The sequence below is a fragment of the Patella vulgata genome, chromosome 9, assembly GCF_932274485.2.
Source record: "Patella vulgata chromosome 9, xgPatVulg1.2, whole genome shotgun sequence".
NCBI classification, from domain to species: domain Eukaryota; kingdom Metazoa; phylum Mollusca; class Gastropoda; family Patellidae; genus Patella; species Patella vulgata.
Window position 1 is genome coordinate 44,585,736 of NC_065887.2, and position 13,756 is coordinate 44,599,491.

General features: G+C 35.4%; 1 long non-coding RNA gene across 1 annotated transcript in view; it reads left to right on the forward strand.

Annotated features, from left to right (window-relative positions):
• The first annotated feature begins 4,423 nt into the window (after positions 1-4,423).
• Positions 4,424-13,756, forward strand: part of LOC130014340 (uncharacterized) — a 39,179-nt gene continuing 29,846 nt past the window's right edge. Inside the window, exon 1 of the long non-coding RNA XR_008789301.1 lies at positions 4,424-4,642. This is a non-coding gene — a long non-coding RNA (uncharacterized LOC130014340). The remainder of the gene's footprint in view (positions 4,643-13,756) is intronic.

Below are 13,756 nucleotides of genomic sequence, written 5' to 3' on the forward strand. Positions count from 1 at the left end.
AAACTTGAGATACACAAGCTGGAAGTAGAAATAATTGGTGTGCTGTGTCCTATATAGTGGTAAAACTTCAGGTATTAGCGAAAAACCCCTCTTATTTGCAAACTTGATGACCCTTTATTATACACGCTGCTGTATGGACAGTGACCTTTTTTGCTAAATTTTAAAAATCTTACTTGTTAAGTTCAATATTTGAGTTCTGTGACAAAATTGGACAAGTTGCAAACAAACTGCATAGAAAATACTCATAGTTTGGATTTTATTTTTCAAAAATATAATTATTTATTACAATGTCATGAAAAATGTACAAAATTTACACGTAGTATCTTGCAAAATGCCTATAACTTTCCACTCGTTACATAGCCAGACTCACAAGGAATATAATTTTAGAAACTTTACACAATATGCAAACAGAAAAATCACAAATCAGTTTCATTGACTGTAATATTAGAGATATATACTGAAACATGTTACTGACTGAATCAAATCTAATCTTTGGTTGCAGAACAAACACTACCTGAAATGGAGCAAAATTAACATTTTATTGTTCTAGAGTAACACATATGCAACAAACACCACAAATCATAGATTTTGATGAGATGGCATTTACACCTCTACGCCATTTCTTTATCAGGATGTAGTCCAATTGCCCAGAAATACCTCAGAATTTCAAGTTTGACTCTTAAACAAAAATTGTTAGAAATCACTTAAATGTGCAAAATAACTATTTGTTGGTGAAAAATATTATTGTTAGCTGTAACTATCATTTAACACGGGTGCAATTAAATCTCTCAAAACACATTTTAAAAAAACAGTGGGGTGGGGTGTTTACAGCATCCCTTTATGGAATGGCGGAGTGAAAAGCAAGAATTTAATATTTCAAACATGAGAAAAAAAATTATTGCCTGGTAACAGTGGCAAAATTGAGCCAACCCCTGTTTTGGACATTTTCGTCAAACCCATCTGCTGATCTGCTGTCCATTTTTAGCACAATGCTACCAATTTTCAATTTTCTGTTTGAAAGATGAGGCATTTTCTAAATCTGACAAACTTATAAATACCTTTGTCTAAAGATGTTTATTTTTTGTCAAAGTATATCCTTACCTGGATTTTAATACAACTGCAATAAATTGCAAATATGAAGATTTCAGGCATATGAATGAACACTGCGTGTTCGAATATTGCATTAATCTGTGTTTGGTTTACTAATAACTAATACAAAATTACAACAGTTTACTAAATTAATATGTTTTAAAACATCTTCAAATGTTAAGTCCATTTTAAAATTAGAATCAAATAGCTGATCAACGCTCACCCACCTTCTGAGACGGAACTGGGATGTAGTTATCTATGAATGTAATACGAATGCGTATTACATTGATGAAAGGTAATTTGATATTACACGATTCCTGTAACTGTCAGTATGTATTAAATCCAGTACATATACAGTTACGGGGCAATGATAAATCACGGAATTACGTTTTCCATAAAACGAAACAGTTTGATAATCAACCTCTACAGTGTAAATAATGCGTTTTATCACAAAAACTTTCAAATGATTTGATATTTGCCATTTTTCAAAAACGTTAGATACAATCTTATCTAAATAATAATAAATATTACCAAGTAATAGCTTTTGTGATCGAGCTGTTCATTTCTCCGTGGCTATTATTTACTTCCGTCTCATTTCCCATTTTCCCGCCGCAAAGGTTGACAGAGAATTCCTGATGATACAGGATTTAAGTTAAACCCACCACCTCCCCTAACTTCACCTATAAATTATTTATCTGTTAGAGATAAACTTATATTGGACCATTTTCCTACAATCCTTAATCTCAACACAAGAAAAGAACAATTAAAAATAAAAGACGTTTCTTTCCGAAAATTTAAATCGCTGAACGATGCTGAGCCGAGCTCTTCTCTGTGTTCATCAAAACAAGAGAGAGAGAGATGGGGTTTAAAGTCCACTCGACACAAACTAGGTCATTTCAGGACTAACATATTGTTTTTAATTTTATTTCAATAATTCGCTTGCGCATAGGGGTCTTTAGCAGTGGGAGGAAACCGGAGGACCCGGAGAAAATCCACGAGGTTGGAAAGGCGACCCTACTCCTTGTAACGTACAACCGGGGATTCAAAACCACGCCAGTCGACTCAATGACAGACTTTATGATACAACGCGCGCACGCTAACCATTCAGCCATCCAAACCCTTCTATCAAAACAAAATAGCACATACCAAATCAATGACGTCAATTCGAAAGCAGCATACTGTAATAAACGCCTTCAAAATAACAGTGATGATCTTGTACCAATCCGACCTGGTGCCCCATGGCTAAACAATGATAGCCAAGAGCTAAACGGGGTAAAGATCATACGAATCGAAAGCTTGTTTAGTACCTTGAGTCCAACAACCTCATTTACAGACCTCCAATGTGGATTTCGGTCCCAAAGGAGCACTCTTGATCATCTCGTTCGATTTGAAACGTTCGTCAGGGACGCTTTCATCCAGAAACAACATTTAGTTGCAATATTCTTCGATCTGGAGAAAGCTTATGATACTACATGGGAACATGGTATCATACGCGACCTCCATAACCTCGGCCTACGAGATCGCTTACCTATCTTCATTAAAAAATTTCCTGGAAGTGGGTCATAGGTTTAGGAGCATTTCGTACATCTCCAGCGGCTTAACATTGCCTGCTTAGCTTACTTTTGCCGTTCGCAGCTTAATCTTACCTTTATCTAATTTGTTAGGTTAACTTAGTGGCTATTTGGATTAATTTTAATTTACTCAATATGTTATAATGACTTTACCCGTTTTGTTAGCTGAGCCATGTTTAGCGTACCTTTGTCTTCATCTACTTTGTTAGCTCGACTTTATAACTTATAACTTAGTTTATTGTCGTTAGGAAATAATATTCAGAAATGAAATGAAATGTCAGAAATGAAATCCGCGTCCCCGTAAACATATATATATTGACACCAAACACTACTATTTAATAAAAATCTGGACAGGTCCCAATTCCCGCCAAAAATGGCTGCCATCTTGGTAATATCTTCATGAAGTGATGGGAAAAAATTTGAAATATCGTCATGACCTCTGTGAATACTAATACAGTGCCAAATCTCAGTTGATATGTCGATAACATTATAAGTAGGGTGAAAATAAAAAAAAATAAGTTGGAATATTATCGAAAATGGCTACCATCAGATAATGGTCTCCCATACTATGAAGACCTACTCAGAAAAAATGTCAACATTGTTGTTTTGTCATTAAACATCGAAACCTTCAAAATAAAGCTTATTCCACGATTTCTACCCGAAAAGCCGACGGATTTACATTAAGGGTCGGATTAATAGTCTTACTAAAATCTATAATGGCCCAAAGAGTATTAAAACCAGTGGACTTTATGGCCATATAAAATTCGTTTAATTATTCATTTTGCTTTTTGCGAGTGATTGGCTATCGAGTTTCTTTCTTTGCCAAGCGCATAATTCGGGGTTTTATCAAACCAATCCGAATTTTTTTGGAAAAGCACAGTATATAAAATGGGAAAATCAAGTTTCAGTGGATTTAGTTTTTTTTCATTAATATTTTCAAGGATAAAGGGTTATTTTTGTCAATAATAAAATGTCTTTATTTCCCGTGTAATTACGGCATGTTCTAAACCGTAGAGCATGTAGGGCTTGGCATAAATTTAAAGCGTTACTTATTGTTCTGAATAAAAGCTCGGTATAACATTTAATCAAGGATATAGGAAACCTAGGCATCTATTTGAATGTGACGAACAATGACTAGAATATGCAAGGGTCTCAATGACAGATCTTATGATACAACGCTCACGCGCTAACCCCCGGTAATTTAATATCAAGATACCAAATATTCAGTACCAAGTTCTCATTTATTTTCCAGACGAGAAAATTAGGAAGATGCCATTTTACCTATTTATTTTTAAAATAATCTATTGAAATTCATGCGGACGGCAAGGAATGTGATAACATTGCATGGATTTTATCACAGAACTCCAATTTACGTTAATACCGTACTAAAAAGTGCAGTTGAACTAAAATTCTAGCATGTGATGCTCTATATTATTTAGTTCTTGTTAGTAGAACCGTGTTCATTCACGTATGACGATCGCAATCTGTAGAATCGTGTTCATTCACGTATGACGATGGTAAATCTTTACAATCTGTTGCGATATACACGACGCCACTATCAGCACACTAGACTATACATGTCACGGTTAGCAACTGGGTTTATAGCAACCCCCTCTTCACAATTCAATAGATTCAGCTCGGGAATCAGACACGAACAACAATAGGAATTAGTATGCTCGGCTATCTAACTATCTAACAAAAGACCGAATGCAGCTCTTGAAAACTTTCTATTCCCTAAACACGCCGATTTGACATCACGACACAACGTCATCTGCGAACGCCTATGATTGAAGCTCGAGTTTAGGATAAAAGACAGTATATATGAGTAGACGCGATAACCAGTCGATAGTGCGACAACTACCAGATACAGGGCACTCGTATCAGATCTGTTGAATAGAACATGGATATCAATCAGTTTGTCACCGTTATAGTTATAACAACGCTTTTATTAATAAGAAGTGTCCGATCACAGAAGCTCGCAGGTAATTTTATGTATTTGATGATTATTTTAAAGTGACATGTTTCGTAGTTAACCTGTCTGTTTGGCTAAAATATTTATTAATGTGGTATTTGTAGTTTTACGAGTCGTTTTAATTGGCTGAATGGACCCCCCCCCCTCTCCCCAACGATATGAACGAAAGTCATTTCGGAAATTAATCCGAATTTTATTTTTTTTATAAATATTTGTCAACAGTTAACACTGGCTTTCAATTGTTTATCCGCCAAAATGGATAATAGTACTTAAATAAAAATATGTTCATACTTTTTTCCGCCAACTGCAATATTTTATCTGCCAATAATGTGTGAAAACAATTACGAATCATAACAACTTACAAAGTCCTTCTTCACATAAGACACAAGCCCAGTTTTGGGATGATTTACTATCAGATTTTATTTTGGGTGTCTATTACTATTGGTGACGCTAGTCTTTTCGCACACCGTATTGAACAATCACGTTAACTCAAAATCCTTACTTATCCAGAATATGTAATTGATTCATTTTCCAATATTTGACATTCAAATTATTAAATCGATTAGGTATTTATGTGTTGGGTGGAGGACCAGACCAAAATATTTTAATATTCCTTTTTATCAAACCAATTGCTATTGTTTTATTCTATCGGCTACCAACTTTAAGTTTCTAAAAAAATCATTTTTAGACTCCCAGATTGTAAATATTTTATTGATTACAGATTACCTCGGTCGAACTAATGTGTAATTAATTAATTATCTTTAATCCTCATCTGAAAGAGAGTTTGATTAATAATTCATAACTGTTTAGTTAACATTTACAGAGTGGTTGTATTAACAATTGACAAATAGAAAACTAACTGAGCACCCAGGAAGATAATAATATAGATAAACGTCAAATATATAAAATCTCAAATTAAACTTTTTTAGGCCTACTTGTTAAGCTATGATAAACTATAAATTATTATAAAAGTGTAATTTATATGAATTATTTAGTATAATATGTAAGATTTAGCTAATGAGCGGGATGTTCTTGTTATGTTATGGCTAATGAAAAATGAATGAAGGTTTTTCAAATTACTTTATTCTGACCGAAGTTATCGCTGTTTGAAGTTTGGACACGTAACATTGCTACTCTAATAAACCTAGTCTCGGTTGACCACCAACATTGCTACTATAATTAAGCTAGTCTCGGTTGACCAGCAACATTGCTACTATAATAAACAAATCTAGATTTTCCAATTTAACGTTAAATTATTAATGATAGTCTTGTCCAAACTTAAAACACTGATAACTTCGGCAAGAAGAAAGTAATTTGACTATTACAAGAGGGCATGAGCATCAAAACCACCGCAACATTTTAAAGAGCGTAAAGAAAGGAATTTTCGCCTCCGTGCGGTTGCTATAGTTGGACGTACACGTTACTCACTTTTGATTTTTTAAAGTAATGCTATTAATGGTCTCCTTGTTGACTGGCACGTGTAGATAAAATATCAAGCCTACAATAATGCCAAAAGTAAAATTTCAATTTCATTAACTGTCAGCTAAGGCGTAGGTTATTCGCCATCCGAATGGCAAAGCGTAATTCGCCATTCGTTTTCATTATTTGACATTGTTTTGTTTTAAATCGATATTCTCTGTCCTATCATGATGTCTGGTCAGGGGCGGATTGGGCCATCGGGCGATCAGGCGAATAGCCGGTCGGACAAAAAACTGAAAAAAATAATTTTGTCCAATTCGTCTAAAAAACCATTTTCTGTTGATCATTATATGGGGGGGGGGGGGGTATTGGACCGGCCATGGAGCGATGATGATCATGTATGTGGCCGGTGGCTTTAACGAACCGCCACGCCATCACTGGAGTCTGGAATGGGCTGGTATAATAGACTTTCTGGGCCGGGTGTGCTGGGTGTGGGCCGGAATTCAGAATCCTGCATAATATGACGATATGATGATTTTACAGGTTGATGGTTGTAAATTACTTGCAGGGCGGGGTTTTGGCCTAAATTAATCGATTTATGAGATATACTATTTGACAGATTATAATCAGATATGCCACCAAATCGCATATTTGGGGTTCATTTTTCAAAATTTTCCCGGCGGAAAAGGGGTCGCTCCGACACGGGAGCCCGGGCCGGTTTCCGGCCCCAATCCACCCCTGTGTCTGGTCGATGGATAATGCTACCAAGCACTTAAAATAGTTTAACTTTGTCCTTCAAAATAAACAAACATCATTTTCGTTGCATTAAAAATGCGAAAATAGCTACAATAAACGGTGATGGACTCGGTGCCATTGGAAGGCTATTTACTACCCGAAAAGTACCATACTTTATGCCCTGTCTATGGAATTATAATTCTGATCTATTTGATGAAACAAGACGCTTATTATTGGCGTTTGCACCTGGTTAATCCAGCCTACAATCTGGGCCCAGTTGTTCAACTTGTGGTTAAATTTAACGATGTGGTTAAATAATTTAACGACATCGTTATATTTAACGACTGAAGAAGTCTGTTGTTCATCATGTCGTTAGATTTAACGCATGGTTATGTCATCTTTAAAATGGTCCATATTTAAACCACCTAGCAGGGCATCGTTAAATAATTAACCTGTCGTTAAATCAGTCAAGATGACTGCCAGACAAGTTCTCATGTCAAGTTTCCCACTTTAAATGAAATAAAACCGTTTAATATCCTACTGTTCTGCCCCGACTGTGCTAATAAAGACAGGCATACGCCATGCAGTGTGCTATGAGGGAAATTTTGCCCGGACAGCAGCGCTACGGCCTACTCTTATCTCGAATTCTAACTGCCAAGGGATCTTTTACGTGCATGCCAATGTGTACACAGGACCTTCCCAGGTCCTCCGTCCTACACACCGAAAAATCATGATGGACTTTCCTAGCAAACACCGGGAGCGAACCCGTGAGTCCCAGGCTAGCAAGCCAGCATCTAACTCACTGTGCCACTGTGGCTCCCGAAAAGAATGCATACAGGGGCACCTTTAATAAGTTCAAGTTCAAAAGATTCCTTCTGATTTATACATGCTTATAGAAAAGGTCATTTACCAATATATGTAATCTTTTTGACATTCACCTAAAAAACGCAACTAATAACCAAAGAAGTGAAGCAGTAAGTATTCATTGCAATGTGCTTTTATGCAAGTGGGTCCTTTCTCTAAATCAATGACATTGTCCACAAATAGCCCAGTTTCCACATTGCTAGGTAATCGTGGCCCAATGACATCCGAACGACTACATATGTAGTCGCTTTTAAAAAGAAAATAAACAGATTTCTTCAGCATAAATCAAAGTTCACAAAGATAAGTAATTAATAATTTACATGCATTAGGATTTATTGTCAATATTGATGGTTTGGTACATGAATATTTAGAACTTTTTGATCTTTTGTATAATATAACCTCTGCCTTCTGTAATTCTATGTTAGAATCATGTAACTTCTTTATGAAGGCTATAACGGTATGCAGTCAGTGTGTAAAGTTGGAAGTAGATCTTGGTTCACTTGAAGATAGGCCTAGATGTCATGATACGTCTATGTCCTTTAAATATATAACTCCGGGAACATCGTAGCACAAATCTGAAATTTCCGCGGTTCTCATTGATAGAAGAGTATGGTTGACTGGACAAAAACAACTGTTTCAACAAGACAAATAACCGCCTATAAATATTGGTGTCTAGGCATACATATTTTCATGGTCATGGATCTTCGCCACCTCAAAAAGTAGGCTAGAGTGACAAAAATCTTCAAGAAATTCTGCAAATGTCCATCACACTATTTTCAAATTTCATCTTATATGAAAACACATCCCCGAAACACATAAAACAGTAGAAAATCAGTCACAAATTAATTAAAACTATTTGTAGGCCTAGCTAATTAGGCACTGTCTATATATACACAATTTTGTTCCGTTTTTTTTTGGCAGCATCACTAACTAAGCAAATTTTACTAGTTTTTATCAAATTCTGACTACCACCTAATTAATAAAATCATTAGTGACAAGAAAGGACTTAATAAGATGAAAATATGATTATGGCAGCTGAAATACGCCTCATAATAATAGAGAATGCCAAAATTGACACATCATTATCTGTGTTTACATTCATCACAGGAGTCTGACCTTCTATCTGTATATATATGCATACACCATGTCCAACCAGACAATATATAATAAAAAAGAACAGGAATGCAATGCCTCTTTAAGACTCGATTTTACAAAATCAATCCGCGGTGAGTAGACCATTGAAACAAGTGCCAAAGATATTTTTAGTTTTTCTCTCCCTTTCCATTTTCCCCCTTTTGCATGGCGATTTTTGTTGACTTTTGGGTGTAGAATCGAAAAAGAGCGTTTGCATATACATTTTCTGCCAGGTATTGGTGAATATTCATCATTTTGAGGCGGAAGTATACAAGACTTCAGAGGTTGGTTAGCTTTTTGTGTGACGTCAGCGCATGGCGGCCGTGACAAAATGGAAACGGACGAAAGTAATGTAAATATTGGAAACAAGTGGCTATGATAACGTTTTGTGGGAGTATTTATGCAAATCAAAACGACTAGATTGAAGAAAAAACATATCTGAGTGAATCGACAGAGGTTTGATTGCCTGACATTACGAATTGTTGAAAAAAAACGAGCCGAAGCGAGAGCAGGTAAAATCGAGTCTTCAACAGGCATTGCATTCCTGTTCTTTTTTTATTGTATATTGTCTGGTTGGACATGGTGTATGCATATATATATATACGGATAGAAGGTCAGACTCCTGTGCATTCATTGACATCACGTAGCAACCACTGTCCACTGAGGCATCGCATAATTTTACAGGGCTTTTTGGTGGATGTAAGCCTCGAACAACTTTTGTCTGACCAGGAACTAATAAAAATAGTGTCAAAGGTCTGCAAATAAGACTTTAAAAAGCTAAAAAAAACAACTTACCACATTTTACAAGAGGGGAACTTTACAAGCGAAACAATTTTTGTTGTCAAGAGTTACCCTTCTCCAGTCTCGATTAGCAGGCCACAACCATGTCGTTGAAGATTGACAATGCTGGCTAAAAACACCACATGAAGACTTAATTTCCCATTCAGCTAAACATCTTTAAACATTAGAAAAATTTGATTGAGGATATCAATTGTTTTTCTTTTGCCCGTCCCCCTGCAGTGTCATCCATCTTGAATTGGTTGCTAGTAATATAAAGAGAATTATGGGATACTAGTTGAATGGTTAAATTTTAACCATACGGTTATCGAATGGTTAAATTTTAACCATATGGTTACATAACAACGTCGTTAAATGTAGTTGAACAACACAAATTTAACCACAGGTTATGTAACGATTAGTTAAATATATAACCCATGGTTAAACGTAACCACATGGTTAAATTTAACTAAAAGTTGAACAACCGGGCCCTGGTAGTCTTTATAACGTGTACACTACTGGTATTTGACCGTTTGTCCATGTCCAAGAGCAGGGGGGTCTTATTGATTGAGTCTTCTTCTTATTATTATTTTAACCATTATATAGCCGATCTTTTTATATTTGAGCAAGGATATCGTTTATATTAATGCCAGCGTTTTGATACTTCAGCAAACCGACGACCCTTGTGTCATTTGCATTACGGTACCAATTACTTTTAATCAGTGTATAGTACTTTTTTTATTATTTTATTTTTTTTTCTTAAACAAGGACCTGTAACTTAACTTTGCATTTAATTTATTACATTCATTCATTTTTATTTTTTAACACACTCGTTTACTACCCTGTCTAATAGTGGACTGCCGCATTACTAAAACTGAATAGATCTATATCATTTTCTTCTGAGTACTGGCATTGAGATTTGCCCGCAATACACAGTCAATTATGAAATACAAAGTGCAAATAAATGCATTTTCAATGGTTCTAGATTAGTAAGATACAAAACTTCATAGAATACGAACTTTTCATGCTACTTGCATCTACACAAGATGCCTGTTTCTCTATCGTTCGTTTCCCTGTGAACGAAGGTGTCTGTTTCAATAAAACCACCAACAATCTACTAGATGTTTATGTTTATAAAACAAAACGAATGGCTAATAACCATCCTTATCCTTCTAGGGTATTCGCCATTCAAATGGCAAATATCCACTCCGGGTCGTTTTAATTGCGTGTCGATCAACTTAAGTTCAGTTTTGTACACAGCATTGAGAAATTTCTCGAATGTGCTGTTTGTCTGAGTTAAGTTGTATAGAGGGTCTGGGACCGTTGTCAATATTTGACGAAAAGATCCATTACCCATGCGTGACCGGGAGTTTTTTTTTATGTGGTTGATTATCCAGTATTTTTCGCCAAGTCAAGTAAGAGTTGCATCCCTTTCCGCAATAAATCCCATAATTCTTACATTAATATATTACAAACATGAATTGTGACGACGAATTAAGATTAATTAAAAAGCCATTGATATGGCCCATGAAGAGAGAAATTTTAAAATAACATATTTTAAGAGTGTTGGATATTACACTGGCAATGGAATCAAATGGATTTTCTGAAATGTCAATTCTAAAACTAATTCATGGGCGTCGACATCTTGTTTTAAGGCTTGTTACCTCCCTTAAATAAATAAAGGCTCCATATTATAATCTAACAAATATCTGATAATTTACAGACATATATTCATCTGTACCTGAAGGAAATAAACCTTTAACCAAATTCTTACATGTATGTACTGATTCGTCATAAATTCCGTTTACTCAAGCTAAATGTTGGTTTCAATCGGCCTAACGTGTATCTATGAAATATGATAGGAAATAGCAAATCAACTAAATACCCTTTATTTTAGTACAATTATTATTTTCACGAAATTCGAACTCAGTCGTCCTTAGGGTGTAACGGTGATATAATAATAGGGTATTTAAATCGGATAAAAATTATGACTTCTATAGGGTCCACAAGCTAAAAACGCGATTTTTCGTACAATCAGGGGTCATAATTCAGGAAGTTATGGTCCGATATGCGCAAATATCGAAAGGAACCGAGATCTTTGGGTTATTAACTTACATTCAAGTTTCAACAAAATCGGATAAAAATTGTGACCTCTATAGGGTCAACAAGCTAAAAACGTGATTTTCCGTACAAACATGCCAATATCGAAGGCAGCCGAGATCTTTTGGAGATAAACCTATATTTCAAGTTTCGTCAAAATCGGATAAGAATTGTGACCTCTAGAGTGTCCACAAACAAATTGTGGACGAACGGACGTCCGGACCGACAGGGGCGACGGCATAATACATCCACATGAAAATGTGGGCTTATAAAAACTGGCTACCCATACTGGTAAAACTAAGAAAATTAGTAGATAAATGGATAAAATATAAACTAAGAATAAAAGATAAATATCCAGTATTAAATACTTACATACTCAGTAAACTATGGTACACATGTCGAATTATCACACCACCAAAACACATTATAAAATCTATAAATAAAGAAATATTTAGATTTATTTACCAAGACACACCAGAAACTATCAGAAGAATGACACTACACCAACCATTTAATATGAGTGGTCTAAATGTGCCTAACAGAAAATAAAATAAGGGCAATGGCACTCCAAAGAATTATAATCATGAAAAATAACATGGACTAATCTCTTTGCGTATTGGTTTGGGTATACACTTAAAGGAATACTGCATACAGTAAATACACCACAAATTTATAAAAGCATAAAAACTACTTACCTTCACTATCGTGATAAAATAAATTTTACTGGCACATCAAAATTAAAACATATCTACAATGAAATAAACAAATTAGACTTTACTAAACCAATTATTATGTACAAATATCCAACAATAGACTACTTTAAAACATGGAAACAACTTGCTAGTATGCCTTATACCCTTTTCGACTATGACCTCGTAATTCTCATAACACACCAAGCACTGCCTACAAAACAATTATTATACGAGAGAAATCTATATATAGTAACAATAGATGCAGCCTATGCATGAAACATGAGGAAACATTTACACATATCTTCCTACAATGTGAGACAATAAAACTCTATATTTATAATGACGTTCTTTCTGAAAACATGCTCCACTGAAAACAAAAGAAATCATTATTAGGCCTGATAAACAATGGTACACTGACGAAATACGTGATCATAACGTTAAACGCAGGAAAGCCGAGAAAACATGGAGAAAAACCAATCTGAAAATTCACAGACAAATTTACAATAAGGCTCGAACTACCACTAACAATTTAATGGAATTGGCTAAAGGATACTTCACTAAGGACTGTCTGATATAAAACAAACATAATCCACGTGAAGTCTACAAAATTACAAACAGTCTTCTAAAACCAAGAGAAGCAAAGGTTCTGCCATCGGTTCAAAATAATGCTAGCCTATCAGATCAATTTTCTGAATTTTTCCACGACAAAGTCTCCACCATTCGACAAGGACTCAGTGCAAATAAACCAACAAACATATTCATTGAGAAACAGTTTGAAGGTTGCACACTTGAGAATTTTTGTCTAGCAACAGAAGATGAGATAAGAGAAACAATTCAGAAATCAGCCTCAAAGTCATGTTCCCGCGATCCTCTCTCTGCCAACATGGATACTAAAGAAGTCCGACGTGGAGTTGATTCCACTGATCGTGAACACGTCTTTAGTAGGCGCAGAAGTACGTGAAACGCTTAAGACAGCCCATATGAAACCCCTCATTCAAAAATCAACCCTTGATCCTAATTTGCTAAAACATTACCGACCTGTGTCGAATTTATCTTTCATTTCGAAAATTATAGAAAAAAATGTCCTTTATCATTTTAAATATCATTTGTGTGAAAACAATCTCCAAGCAAAATTTCAATCAGCATACAAAAAAAACGGCACAGTACGGAATTCACCTTAATTCGTGTTCACAATAATATCGTATGTAGCTTGGATCGGAAGAAACCTGTGTCGTTAGTTTTATTGGACTTGAGTGCGGCATTAAGACAGCAGAGCATTATTATTGACGCATCTAATTGAATGCGTAAAGTTCTTGATTTTGGTGTTCCCCAGGGATTCATATTGGGATCGGTTTTGTTCACAGCATACACTGCACCAATTGGAGATGTTATCCGTGAGATGG